The following is a 15,186-nucleotide window of genomic DNA, read 5'->3' as shown; positions in this document are numbered from 1 at the left end:
TTATGCCCGACCGTTGCGCTACCTACATGCATGCCCACGATCAGCACTTGCGCAACCTCCAACGTCCAAACCCGGCCAGCTCTGCACGATCCGGCCACAAGCGCACGCGTCAAGATTAGAGCTAATAATTTCCCCCTTAATCTTGACACGGCTCGCCGTTGACCGTCACCGTGAACGCCTCTGTCTGACCCCACCGTGCGCCTCTACGCGCAGCCGCGCCTCCATGGTTGTCTTCGCTCGACGCCAGCGCGTACCTCCGCACCCACTGCGACGTGCCGTGTGCTGGTCGCACCCGTGCCATGGTTGCCTCATCGCTCAACGTCGAAGCCGTGTTCCACCACCGCATCCGGACTCGCTATGCGTCGTCGCCGCCATGCGCTCGCCGCGCCCCGCAACCGCGCCGACACGACCTCCATGCTTGTTATGCTCCTCGTGGACTCACCACGCGCCGCCTCCGCATGCACCATGACAGTCGCAGCGCCGCGCACCTCCATAGGCCGATACACGGCCGAAGCTTCGCGCATCCGCCAACGAACACCGCCATTGCCGGCACGCCCCGGCAAAGCGAACCAGGCCCAAGATAACCAAGCTCTGATACCAAATGTTGGGACAAACCCACCGGCGATATACGCTGAACCGCCCTCCGGCGACGAACGCCGGACGAAGGTAGAAGAAGATGAACAGAATTTTTCGGCGACGAACGCCCCAGCCGCCGAACGGCCTATATGTTGGCTTCTATTCAACTCAATTACTCAAACACACATACATGGAGGTACACACGTACATGGAGGTACACACAAACACACATGCAGCAAACCCAGGAAGAACTATCACATCGACTGGGCGCATACCACAGTCTCAATGGAGATTACATTTTCCTTAGGCCCCTCCCCCTCGGCTCGGCACATACCGTCGCCGTGGCGCGGCAACAGACCGGCGCGGCTACAAGAAGTACTACAGAGGTCCTTTTATACCCAGGTGCACACACACCACCCGGCCACCACACCAACCACTATTTCAACTAATCTAGCTACATGCATATGCACGTAAACCGCCCATGCAAACCGGCCGCACGACTTCTCTGCTAACAAACTCATGGATGCTTATGCTCGGCCGTTGTGCTACCTACATGCATGCCTACGATCAGCACTTGCGCAACCTCCAACGTCCACACCGACCAGCTCTGCATGATCTGGCCATGAGCGCACACGTCAAGATTAGAGCTAATATTCTATGCATATAGATGTGTGAAAAGTGAGAAGTCAAAACATGGAAAGAGACCGATCATGTAGCATTATATTGTTCATATGCGATGGCATTATGATGTGAAAATTTATTGGATCACATGATCACATCCGCCCAAAAGATCTGGATCGCATCAAACCCGTTTTTGTATTATTATGCATATCAATATGTTCATTCATATAAGTACAAATAAAAACCATACGCCCCCTCTCTCTCCCTCTCATATATGAGTTCATTGAGTCGCTCATTTGCATTGTGTCATAGGCATCATTTTCTTGGTTAAGTTACATGCATGCACATCATCTTCTCATGTTTCTTCACTGATTCAAACACTAAAAATGAAAACAAGTGGCATTCAGCTGTCCGGTTTCCACTCATGTGCTATGCAAATCTTCTATTAAAATTTAGGACAGTATAACCGAGCCTAATCCGAGCCCTCTCGCGCTATTTGCCATGTAAGCCATCAGATTTCATGCCTGTGTCATTTCTAGCAATTGGATCTGCCACTAGACACCATGTTTTTCGCCTCGTGGGCTAGCTATCCTAAGGGGACTCTGCTCCGGAAGAAATTTCTAAGAGTATCTCTAGTAGACCCCTTATATTACGCCAAACTGCAAAATAACCGCTAGTTTACAGTTTTGGGTGAAATAGTGGCCCGAACAGATACCGTATCGGACTGGGGCCTTTAAAAAAATTGCGGGGCGTGGCAAATTCTCCCCCTAAACCTTTAGAAACACGGGGCGGGAGACCAACCTAGGGGTGACCCCTATCGCCAGCGAGATTTGGGGGAGGGACATTTCAACGCGGCAATTCCCGCTCTCCCTTCTCTCCGCCGGCATTGATCTCCCTCCGCCTGCTCTGGACCACCTTCCCCGCCTCTGTAGCGCTGCCAAAGACGCCTCCCAGCTGTCGCCCATCACCGTGGAAGTCATGGACACGCCAACCCCTCAAGCAGATGTCGTCGCCGGCCGTGTCACGCCCGTCGCGGTTCAAGCCTCCACCACCCATCCCCGCAAGCGCCAGGGGAACTTCATCATCCAGAGTGGCACTCCCACAGCCGCAGCAGGGAAGGCCCACGCGCCCTCCACCGCCGGCGCTGCAAATCCGGGTGGGAGAGGCCCAATTAACCACATGCCTTAGAGCATCTGTAGCAGACCCCTTATCGCACGGACCTTTAAAGTGAGTATAAGAGCTGCCCCCTTCCCGATCTTGACCTAAAACAATAGTGTCCATGATGAATTTCCAGCTCTCCTTGCAGCGTTGCCGGTAGAACTAGCATCCCTAGGCGAGGAGTCATCGAAGATGGTCGAAGTGCTCCCCCGTTCCCTGTACATCGGTTGTTCCTTCACCTGTAGGTACATATCGCGCCGTTCCTCTTACATGAGATGCTAATAGTGGAGAGAGGTTCGTGTCCTTATCTGCCTGACTGCCTCGCGAAACAATTCATTATTTCTTCATCTCTTCCTTCACAGCGACGCAGCCGTGACCTGCGACATAAGTTGGAGCTGGCTGGGACCGGTTGATGTTGAAGGTGGACTTCATTCTGGGGCTTTTCTTCAATCTATTACTAAGCCCCTCCTCAGGAGGACCATGTCTGTTTTTGCAACTATGCTTTGCCGATCTGTGCTTTGTTCATTGTTGATTCTCAATTACTGCATATCTGTATCTGTAGATGAAGTTGATGGTCTGGAGCACTAGCTATATATGTGAGGCTGCCAGGTACGTGAATGCATTCGTTCAGTCACACAACAAAGGCGTCTACTGATTCTGATTTTTGAGCATCTTCTCACTTACTAAGATAAAAATCTAGGTATCATAGCATATGTCGTTTCCTTGCCAAATTTTTTTTACATCATATTATTAGTCACTCTTGAGACAGTGCTATGGATTAGAGATTATCCCTTCTCTGTAGAAATATTTTGGCCAACTTTTTTAGACACTGGATTTTATTGAAGATGACCACGGTCTTCTCAGGATCTTTGAACCTTGGAGACATGCCTATACCATTTTGACTATTGTTAGGTGCCTGCCATCTTCTACATGTATCACAATTGTTGCAAGAATTCTAAAGTGTGCATTGACAGATATAGCAATGCCTAATCTTCCCGGGTATAATTTTATATTAGCTCATAAGTAATCATAGATTTTTATTGTAAGATAAGAAATCTTTGACTAATCCAACCATCGTGTAGTGAAGTTTCTTTTTGTCAGTTGTGAAATGTGTGGTGCTTGCTTAAAATTTGACTGAGAGGCTAAATAAAGAAGACAAAGGTCAGTCTAGTGAGTACAGTTAATTTGATTTGACGAGGACATAGAACCAAATTTCCTCCTGTAAATCATTTGTTTGTATTGCACTAAGACTTTGACCAACATTAATAAATTTTTCCAAGGTCGATGTTATGCATGACCATACATTTTTCCTCCCAAATTTTATTGGATAATTAAATCTTATCCCTCCCAAGATCTATCATATCACAGTTTTTATTGACTTGTGAATGTAGCTCAAATGCTCCTGTAGCAGCAACGGTGACCTTGTATTGTTGGTTTTCCAACATGCTTTGGTGATATGCACATTTCGTGTTCTGGTGTGTGCGAATTTTGCTTCAATATCTTAGTGTCATGTCATGTATGTCTAATCTTAGGTGTAGAAGTATGTCTAAGGTGGATGTAGTATCATTGGGGAAATAGCTAATAGGCGGACATGTCCTATGTACACATCAAAATCAAGCTCCAACCAACTATCGATCATTGATAATATTCAGGCGAGTTGCCACAAATTTACATATTTTTTGGGAATCTAGGCTCTCGCCGTTCACGATCACAGAGGAGACGGGGTTTTTGCGTCGCGTGCAAAACTTGCGACCTTTTCAGTATTCTTCATCGCTACTTATTTGTTACAAGGAAAGAGGGGCAGGCGGCGATCCTAACTATGCGCCACGATCCGCCGTGCTCGCGCCATCCCACTAGCGATGATCGTGTCTCCTAAGCCACCTGCGATTCTACCGGGCCGATCGTGGTGACCACGTCCAGCCGGCCCACGCTAGCTACTTGCATGGCGCGCACTGTCCACGGCTCATGCGACAAGTTTATTCCAAACGGAAATTAAGAGACTAGCCTAGGCACAACGACTAGATTAGCTAACAAATCACCCCCCCTAATCTTGGCGTTGGCGTATTATTTCAACCATGCCGATCCTCCTTCTTAGCTCCTGAAAGGCGAGGCGCCCGAGTGCTTTCTCAGAGCGTCGGCTAGTTGCTCGCTGGTTCTGACGTAGTCGATGAAGACCCGTCCTTGCTCCACGCACTCACGAATGAAATGGTACCTGATCTCAATGTGTTTGTTGCGATCGTGGAAGACAGGGTTCTTCGCCAGGGAGATCGCCGACTTGTTGTCGACGAGGAGTTTCGGCCGTGCTGCTTCCTTGTTCAGCATCTCGCCAAGCAGCCGCGACAGCCAGATGCCCTGACACGCAGCGGCAGTGGCAGCCATGTACTCGGCCTCGCACGAGGAGAGCGCCACCACCCTTTGCTTCTGGGACTGCCAGCTCACCGGGCTCTTACCGAGGAAGAAGATCACCCCCGTCGTGCTCTTCCTCTCGTTCTGTTATCCCAGCATGATCCGAGTCGCTGTAGCCGGTCAGCTGCAGTTCTCCATCGCCACGCTCGTATGCGCAGCCGTGATCCGGCGTCCCGGCCACGTACCGCAGAAGATGCTTTACTGCAGCATAGTGGTCGGACGCGGGCTTCTCCATGAACCTGCTCAAGTACCCAACGGCAAATGATATGTCGGGCCTTGTATGAACCAGGTACCGCAAACCTCCGATGATGCTGCGGTACATTGTCTTGTCCACCGGGGCGGCGGTGCTCTCCTTGCTTAGCTTGAGCCGAGCCTCCATCGCGGTGTTGCTGGGGTTGCAGTCCTCCATGCCCGCGCTTTCCTGGAGTCGCTTGGCATAGGCCGCCTGCCCAAGCACGATGCGGCCGCGCTCTTGGCTCACCTCAATCCCGAGATAGTAGCTGAGCATGCCCAGGTCGCTCATGCGAAACATCCCGGTCATCTGCTGCTTCAAGGAGATGATCTCCGCCGTGTCTACTCCGGTGATAACGAGGTCGTCCACGTAAACCCCAACGATCAGAAGCGAGGTGCCCGAGCCGCGACGGTAGACGGCGTGCTCTGACGGGCACCGCTCGAACCCCAGAGCGCACAAGCTCTCATCCAGCTATGCGTTCCAGGCCCTCGATGCTTGGCGCAGTCCGTACAACGCCTTTCGGAGGCGCAACACCTTGCCCTCCTGGCCGGTCACGGCGTACCCCGGCGGCTGTTGCACATAGACCTCCTCGAGCAAGTCACCATTCAAGAAAGCGGACTTTACGTCCATGTGGTGTACCTGCCAGCCATGGTGCGCGGCGAGCGCGACGAGAACGTGCACTGAGTCCATGTGTGCGACTGGCGCGAAGACCTCCTCAAAGTCGACGCCCTCCCGTTGCATGTAGCCTTTCGCTACCAGACGTGCTTTGTGCTTCACAATGGCCCCCTGGGGATCCTTCTTGAGCTTGTATACCCACTTGAGGCCGATCGGTCGGTGGCCGGCCGGGAGGTCGCTTAGTTCCCATGTGCGGTTGGTGGTGATGCTACTCATTTCTTCATCCATTGCAGCACGCCAGCCTTGGTCCGTCTCCGCCTCAGCAAAGGAGGCCGGCTCTTCTCCCACGAGCATGCACATCTCACTGTCGCTGTAGTTAGCCTCCACCTCTTCGGTCGTGTCCCACAGGTTTTCCAGCGTGTGATACCGGCGCGGCGCCTCCGCGCCAGGTAGTGCCTCTGATGCGCCAGATGGCGGTGACGTATGTTCAACACCTGTGGGTGTCGAGATCGGTGTTCCGTACGCCGGGGAGGTAGGAGTGGGCGCGGCGATCACGCTCTGCGGCGAGGAAGGCTCGGCGTCGGGCGCGGGCTCCGTGTGGCGCCCGATCGGGGAGGACGCCGCCTCCACCCGCACGCTCGTCGTGGCCACGGGCTGCAGCTTGACAGTGAAGGACTCAAGTCCCTCCTCACGAGCGGGTGATGTGGCGCCCCAATCCCACGATGTGTTTTCATCGAACACGACATCGCGGGAGACGTGGGCGCGGCCTGACGGCGGATGGAAGACGCGGTACGCAGCCGATCCGGGCTCGTACCCAAGGAACACCATGGGCACGCTGCGATCGTTTAGCTTCTTCGTGTTCGGACGCGTCACCTTCACGTGAGCCACACAGCCGAAGGTGCGAAGGTGCTGCACGTTGGGCCGACGACCGTACCAGGCCTCGTATGGCGTCATGCCGGAGACGCTCTTCGTCGTTGCGCAGTTCAGCAGGTACACCGCCGTGGTCACGGCCTCTCCCTAGAAGCGGGCTGGGACGCCCCTCGCCTTGAGCAAGCACCATGCCATGCCAACGATTGTCTGGTTGCGCCGCTCCACCATCCCGTTCTGTTGTGGCGTGTAGGGGGCAGTGAGCTGCCGGTGCACGCCCAGCTCTGCAAAGAACTCGCCAAGGCTGGAGAAGTTGAACTCACCCCCGCGATCGGTGCGCAGGGTCTTCAGATGGCGACCGGACTCACGTTCAGCCGCCGCCTGGAACTGCCGGAGCGCCGTCTCTGCCTCGTCCTTGGTAGTCAGCAGGCGCAGCCACATGAACCGGCTCTTGTTGTCGACGAGAAGAAGGAAGTACCGTTTCCCTCCTGGGGTGGCCGGTGTGATCGGCCCGCACAGATCTGCGTGCACGAGCCCGATTACGTCCTCGGCGCGGTTCCGGGCCTGACGAGGGAACGGGGCTCGCCGGTGCTTGCCGGCAAGACAGGCCTCGCAGAGTCGATCCGCCTGATCGACGACTGGCAGACCGCGGACCCTGTCCTCGCGCGCGAGCAACCGAAGCGCCTGGAAGCTGATGTGGCCGTACCGCGCGTGCCAGAGCCACGCATCCTCGCCTCCATGAACAGCGAGGCAGACCGGACGAGCAACGCTCAAGCTCAGCACATACAGGCGCCCGTGGTTGCGCTGTACGCGTGCTAGCAGGCGCCCGCCCGGGTCTCGCAGCTGGAGTACGGCCTGGCTGATCTGTGTGTCGTAGGCGTTCTCGTCCAATTGACCCAAGCTCACAATGTTGCTGCATAGACGGGGAATGTAGTAGACATCAGAGAGGACCAAGTGCTCACCATTCAGGCACTGGAACAGGATCGTTCCCCTCACCTCGATCTGCACCGCGGATCCGTCACCAAGTTTGACGGAGCCGCGTACGCCAGTGTCCAGCTCGGAGAAGATCTCCCGCCGCCCAGACATGTGGTTACTGGCGCCGGAGTCCAGGAACCAGGAGGAATCGCAACCTCCATCACCCGCGGCTGGGCGCGCCTGGGAGCGCTCCTCGTTCAGCATCACGTGTTCCATGGCTGCCTCCGTGGTCGCGGTGAGCGTGCTCAGGCTCGCAAGGAGAAGCGTGGTCTCCTCGGTGCCGCCCTCGGCAAAGTTCACCTACTCCTTGCGCTCGCGCCGGGGCTCGGTGCATTCGCGCGAGAAGTGCCCCATGTGGTTGAAGTTGTAGCACTTCACTTTACTCATGTCGCGGCCGCCACCACGGCCACCGGAGGCACCGCCCCTTCGGCCCTGGTTCCTGCCGCGGCCGCCTCCTCGGCCGCGGCCACCGCTGGCGTTGGCTCCCCCAGAGCCCTGTCCGGACTCGCGCCCCTTCTTGCGCGCCTCCCACTGCTGTTCGGTGAGGAGGAGCTGTCCGGTGCCCTGGGTCACCGCGGGCACGGCGCAGCGCTCCTCGACGGCGGGCGGTCCGCAGCCGTCCAATCAGCTCTTCAACTGAGATCGTACTCAGGTCCAGAAGAGTCTCGATCGCCACTGCGATCTGCGCCTATCGGGAAGGGACAACACGTAGCAGCTTCTGCACGACGCGTACCTCCTCGACGTTGTCGCCAAGCATGCGCAGTTGATTGACGAGGCTAGTGATGCGCATGCCGAAGGCGTCGAGGGTCTCGCCGTCGTGGAAGGCGATCTGCTCGAAATCCGTGCGAAGGCATTGCACGGTGGCCTCACGCACACGGTGCACGCCCATACGCATCACCTTGATCGTGTCCCAGGCCGCCTTGGCTGTCTCCTTGACGACGACGGCGCCGAGCATCTCCGGCGGAACGGCTTGGAGAAGAACGCCGAGCGCCGACTTGTCGTCGCGTACGTGCTGCGCGTTGCCCTCGATCGCGTCCCAGAGCCCCCAGGACTCCAGGTGGACCTTCATCACCAACGACCACTCGATGTAGTTGGTCGAGGTGAGGGTCGGGAACGTGGTGCCGGCTCCCGGCAGGAACGGCGCGCGCTCTGTGGCCGCCTCCTGGTGGATCACCACCTGCCGCTCCCGCCTCACGCGGCTTCGCCCGCGGCTGCGCTCCCGTGGTGGAGTCGCTGAGCGTGCCAGCCCGCCCCCGCTTGCGTTGGGGGCCGCGGCGGCCGCCGCCGCAGCCGCGTCCGGCTGTTCTCCGTGATCGGACATGATCGCCGGGATCGCTAAACGTGGCTCTGATACCACTTGTTGGGAATCTTGGCTCTTGCCGTTCACGATCACAGAGGAGACGGGGTTTTTGCGTCGCGTGCAAAACTTGCGACCTTTTCAGTTTTCTTCATTGCTACTTATTTGTTATAGGGAAAGAGGGGCAGGCGGCGATCCTAACTATGCGCCACGATCCGCCGTGCTCGCGCCATCCCACGAGCGCTGATCGTGTCTCCTAAGCCACCTGCGATTCTACCGGGCCGATCGTGGTGACCACGTCCAGCCGGCCCGCGCTAGCTACTCGCATGGCGCGCACAGTCCGCGGCTCATGCGACAAGTTTATTCCAAACGGAAATAAAGAGACTAGCCTAGGCACAACGACTAGATTAGCTAACAATATTTAACGTCTGTTTATTTAAGATCCTTTTTACATATTCCTTGTCCCTTTATTTAAGAACACTATCGTTAGAATGGATGGGCGCCGCAACACGCGCCATTATGGATCTACTTATCATTAAAGAAATCCATTTTACTTGCTCCTTTACTTACCCATGATTTGAATATCAAGGCGCAAAAGGGAGATATAGTGAGACAGCTACTACTACAAATATGTATTCATGGGTTGACTAATCATGCCTTATTAAGGAGCAGCTTGGCGGTGTGATTGATTAAGATGGGTGGCGAATTCCCTCTAGCTGGGTACCAGGGAAACAATTTAGAAAAGCTTCGCTTTGGATCATGAACATCTATGTGTGGCGACAACGATTTCAAGTAATGAAATAAGGTATGATGAAGATATTTAGGTGCATGGGTGGGGCACGTTAAGGTTTTTACCGATTGAACCATCGATTCATTGGGTTCGATGGGTAGGAAAAAATACATCGAGAAAAAGGTCATAGAAAATGATTTCCATCTATTTAGCCCTGAACAAAGTGAGTTCTGTTATTGCGGCATGTTGGCACGCCGACCTTAATTTTTACCAGTTTAATTGCTCCAGTTTTTATGAAAACCATATTAAACAATCCAGTTTCTTGGTCATTTTTCCGGGTCGGTGGTGGGGCTGGCCATTGAGCTTAGCAAACTGGTAGGGTTGCTAATTTTGGATATAATCTTTTTATTCGAGAGACTGTCTGGTCCGGTTTATGGCTATATCCAACAACCAATGATATTGTCATAGATCCATAAAGCTAAAAGTTATTAAAGTTCATCAAAATCATTGTCTCTTGATCTTTCTCGTCATGTTTCGACTCTACTCTTCGTTTCGTGTGGTGCAATTGCAAAAGGCCAAATTTGCACAAGCCAAAATAACCCCTAAACCTGCCCACAAAACGAAAAAAAAACCTAAACATTGAACCGTGAATCAGTTACCAAGATCACATCCTTGCAAGGCGAGGCATATGAACTGCTAAACAGAGTCAGAGGATGAACCTAGCAGACCTTTATTTTTTCACAACATTTTCTACACCACGAGAACACTGCCATCCGAACAGACACAAATCTAACAAACAAGACGCGTGTGCACACACACTTAACATAATTCTTTCCTGTCTGTAAAACCGAAGAAACCGATCGGCTCACCAGACAACTAGCATATAATAATTTCCAGCAACATGCACCACAACTAAAGCGAAAGAAATACAACTTTTCTTATTATTTTTTTGATCCTTTTTGTATGAAAACATCCTTTTATAGTTGGTGATAACAAATTGAGGGCTTCGTATTTTGTAGGTTGAAAATAATAAATTTATTTCTTTCTTTTATAGGGAAAGAAAATAGTATGTGCCACTAGGCCTAGTGGGCCGATGGTCTCACAGCCGCCACTTGAGTCCGGCTCCTACCTAGTAAGTATGGATGACCAAGACCATCTCACCGACGACCAGACGACCACTATCACTTGACTGCCACTCCCCCAATCGCGCCGTCATCATCCGTCCGTCTGCCTATCACCCACTCGCTCTGTGTGTGGTGGCGCCACCCACGACAACATGGCATCCTTCCTCCCCTCCCTCCCCACTCTCATGGTGTCACTGTCAGCCCCTTCCACATTTCCGGCACCTACCCAAACCACATCACATGTCCCGAGGCAGGTGGCGAGACGGGAGAGGGAGTGGCCATGGTGGAGGTGGTCTGCGTGCTCGCACTAGTACACGACAACTTAAATGCAATGACATGTTATCTGCTCGAACAAAGCTATTAAGACGGCAGACAAACTACCGGGAGAGCAGTTCTCCGGCAGATAGAACTGCCACAACAACGACTGCCAGAGATTACTTCTCTCAGCGGTTAGGTCATCCCCGACAATTTATCTACCCTGGCCATGTATGTGCCAGAAGTTCATTTTCTCCCGGTAGGCTTCTTGTGGCATAGGAACTAAAGTTACCGGTAGTGCAATTGTCGGGACGACAGAAACATGTTTACACGACAATTTACATGCCATGATGTTGCATTTCACTAGCAAACTATTATGGCAACATATAACTAATTTAATATTCATTTACTATGTTGAGGCAATCAGAGCGTAAACACACAGTTCAATGGAAGTCATATAGGCCTCATCCAAAACCATAAACTTAGTTCGATAGACATAACCACATACATATGTTTCTAGATACATGCATGAAACGACAATATATATGGACATTGCACCGCAAAAGGAAACTACATATGTTTCTACATGTGCCACGCGACCAAAATGAGCATACAATGTCTTATAATCCAAAACAACCAACTTAATTGCAGGTCCTCCAAATCTTCAGCAGCTTATAGATCTTCCAAACCTCCATCAACTTATGTACCTTTGGGAAACCCACAAAAGACTAGAAAATCAAATTAATGAAACTCAAAACATTAAGGCTTGAATATTTGGATGTTAGGGACCGGTGTAGGTACTACTAGTTAGATTCTCCTAGATGTTGCAGTAGTATTGTCCAGTATTTTTTTACAATGCGAATTATACACTTCTAAAGCATATGGTCGAGACTAAAAAATCATCTCCTGTGTGGTAGGGAAATATATGGAATTTAATCCAAAATTAGATGTTGCAGATTTGAACAAGCAGGGTGTAGAGCTTGTGCACAAGCAGACCCACAAAAGCATTGTATGTCAAAAGTCCTATAAACATATTGGTCATTGTGATGACCCACAAGTATACGGGGTCAATTATAAACTTTTCGATAAGTAAGAGTGTCGAACCCAACGAGGAGCAGAAGAAAATGACAAGTGATTTTCAGCAAGGTAATGTCTGCAAGTGCTAAAATTGTAAGTAGCGGAGTAGTTTGATAGCAAGATAATTTGTAGCGAGCAAGTAAAGATAGTACCAACAAAAGTGTAGTAAGGTAGCCCAATCCTTTTAAGGCAAAGGACAGGTCAAAACGGTTTTCTTATGATAAGCAAAGTGTTCTTGAGGGTACACGGGAATTTCATCTAGTCACTTTCATCATGTTGGCTTAATTTGTGTTCGGTACTTTGATAATTTGATATGTTGGTGGACCGGTGCTTTGATAATCGCTGCACCGGAGGGCAAAAGTGCTCCTGCCTAAGTTCCGCCTCGAGGCGGCGGCGCTTCGTCCCGAAAGTCCTCCTCTGATTTTTTCCAGGTCAAAATGACTTATATACCAGAAGATGAGCACCAGAGGTGGGCCGAGGAGGGCAGCACCCACCAGGGAGCACCTGGGCCTCCTGGAACGCCCAGGTGGGCTGTGCCCACCTGGTGCGCCCCCTTTGGTTCTTATTTCCTCCAATATTTATTAAATATTCCATAAAAATTCGTCGAGGAGTTTCAGCTCATTTGTAGTTGTGCAGAATAGGTAGCTTGACGTAGCTTTTTCAGGTCCAGATTTCCATCTGCCATAATTCTCCCCCTTGGTGCATACCTTGCATATCATGAGAGAAAAGACATTAGAATTACTCCAAAAATAATTATTATAAAATAAAACAACATAAATAACAGTAGGAAAACATGATGCAAAATAGACGTATCAACTCCCCCAAGCTTACACCTCGCTTGTCCTCAAGCGAAAACCAAAATCGAAAACCATGTCCACATGCTTACAGAGAGAGGATTCAATAAAAACAAAAATACATAGCAGCATCATGTGCCTTATTATAACAACGACAAACTTTAATATAAAACTTTCATCATAGAACTTTTATCATAGACTTCTCATGAACAAGTGACCATTCATCACAACATCGAACTATAAAGCATAAACTCTTTTGGAAACCCACAAACTATGTTCTTAATAAACTTTGCAACTAAAATTCATCATCTTTTCAGGAAGGGTCACGTATCAGAGCCTTTAGGCAAGTACATATACTCAACCATCATTTAGTCTTCTATGATTGCTACCACTCACCACGTACACATGGCTAAGAACATACTCAACCTTTATTTAGTCTTCTATGATTGCTAACATTCACCACGTACAAAGATTAAGCATTAAACAATTCTATAACAATCACATGGCCGTTCCACTTTCTGAAAATATTTATTCACACCTAATTTTTTTTGCATTTTTTTGTTCTCCGGTCAATAGTATCATAAAATGCATATGGTGACAATTATGCCTGAAATCTTAGATTTTTTTAGTTGTAGATCTTAGATTAAGTTTGCAAATAGAGCCTCGACACACGAGCGTACAAATTCTTGAACCACCAGCGTGATTGACTGGTCCTGCGGATTTGACACGTTGAGCGCCTGGTTGGGCACAGCCCCCTGTGGAATCACTAGCTTCATCAGATATAGAAAACTCGTGAAAATGCAACTAACTCACCTTCCTGGCATCAGCAAGTTCGCTTTCGTCCAGCGCCTTTGGACTTTGATTCTAGCGACTACTCCTACAGCAGACCGGTGCCTTGCAAATCAAATAAAAATCATTGAATTAAGGTGTCACACGGTGTAAGAAAGATCCCAAACCTTGCAAACCAAATTTAGTACAAGCAGCAAGAACAACCCCACTATAAAAAATATGTGCTTTTCTGAACTGCTATAGTTCAGAAGCAGCGTGTGAAGCTTTATTGTAGTAGAAACACATTAACTGAGCAACTCGAGAACCATAATCGGAAGGATAGATAAATGAACATGGCATATGGGGCTGGTTCGGTGGCCGGCGCAACACATCCACCGAGTACACTCAACGAAGTGTACCCACCCCAATCAACACACCGACCACAAAATCTCATGTGAAAGCAAAGCCAACATATCGGCCAGGTCAGGAGCTGCCACGACGGCAACCATGAGACGAGATTGTAGTGGGAGTAACTGCATGAGAGATTCAATTGAACCAACCGGAGTGGCCAACGTGTGGGATGGAATAGGAGGAGGCAGAGCTCGGATGGGCGGTGGCGGAACTTGCACCTCCGGTGGCGGACATCACCGATGAACGTGGTGGCTCAGCTCTAGCATCGATGGGGCATCAGAGGTTGTCTGCGGATGGGTTTGCAATCTGTACCACGTACAAGAGGCGGCACCGGAGCGTGGACGGCTGGTCGTGGTCGAACGGGCTTGGTGGCGGCGGTAGGGACCCTAGATTTATTTTCATTGCCATGTCCACTGGTGCGGTTCAGATAGAACGAAAGAATGCAGAGAAGGTGGGAAGTTTTGATGGGGAGTGTAAAAATGGCCGAGGAGGAAGGCAGTTCAGCGGACAAAACCTAAGCGAAACGCGGGGATGGGTAGGAAAAGCAACGTTGAGTAATTTTAAAGTAGTAGAGATAGAGATATATAAGCTCAGTTGAGCACAAAACACTGTGTAGACATCTTACTTCTTTTACGGCAATCAAGAGTTGTTCTAACATTTGCATTAGCTAGAAATTTTCTATACATGTAAATTTTATGGGCCTCTGCCAGCAGAGTGACCAACACCGAAAGCACAAGCACAGAGATGTACGGGCAAATGTACGGTGACTAAACGAAGCCTAACCCTTGAGTAAAGTTGTGCCGAGAAGTGCGACCTAGCTTCTATTTCTTACAGACCATGATCATCTAGGGATGCACTTTCTTAAGAGAGACCAGCAATAAGAGCATGTACACTAGTCTATGCATACTGGTCACGTGGCCTGCCTACATCCATCCTATCTCTACCGAGTTTTGGCATTCCGTTTGCCTCCCAAGCCTATTTTGGCCTCAAAAGTATTATTGCATTGTTTAGCTTTAGTCTATGTTGGGACAAATCCACCGGCGACAAACGCCAAACCGCCCTCCGGCAACGAACGCCGGACGAAGATAGAAGAACATGAACAGAATTTTTCAGCGACGAACCCCCTAGCCGCCGAATGGCCTGTATGTTGGTTTCTATTCAACTCAACTACTCAAACACACATACATGAAGGTACACACACACGCAGCACAACCCAAGAAGAACTCTCACATCGACCGGGCGCATACCACGGTCCCAACGAAGACTACATCTTCCTTAGG

This window comes from Triticum aestivum, chromosome 6B (genome assembly GCF_018294505.1).
Source record: "Triticum aestivum cultivar Chinese Spring chromosome 6B, IWGSC CS RefSeq v2.1, whole genome shotgun sequence".
Classification (NCBI taxonomy): domain Eukaryota; kingdom Viridiplantae; phylum Streptophyta; class Magnoliopsida; order Poales; family Poaceae; genus Triticum; species Triticum aestivum.
This window is presented reverse-complemented; position numbering follows the sequence as displayed.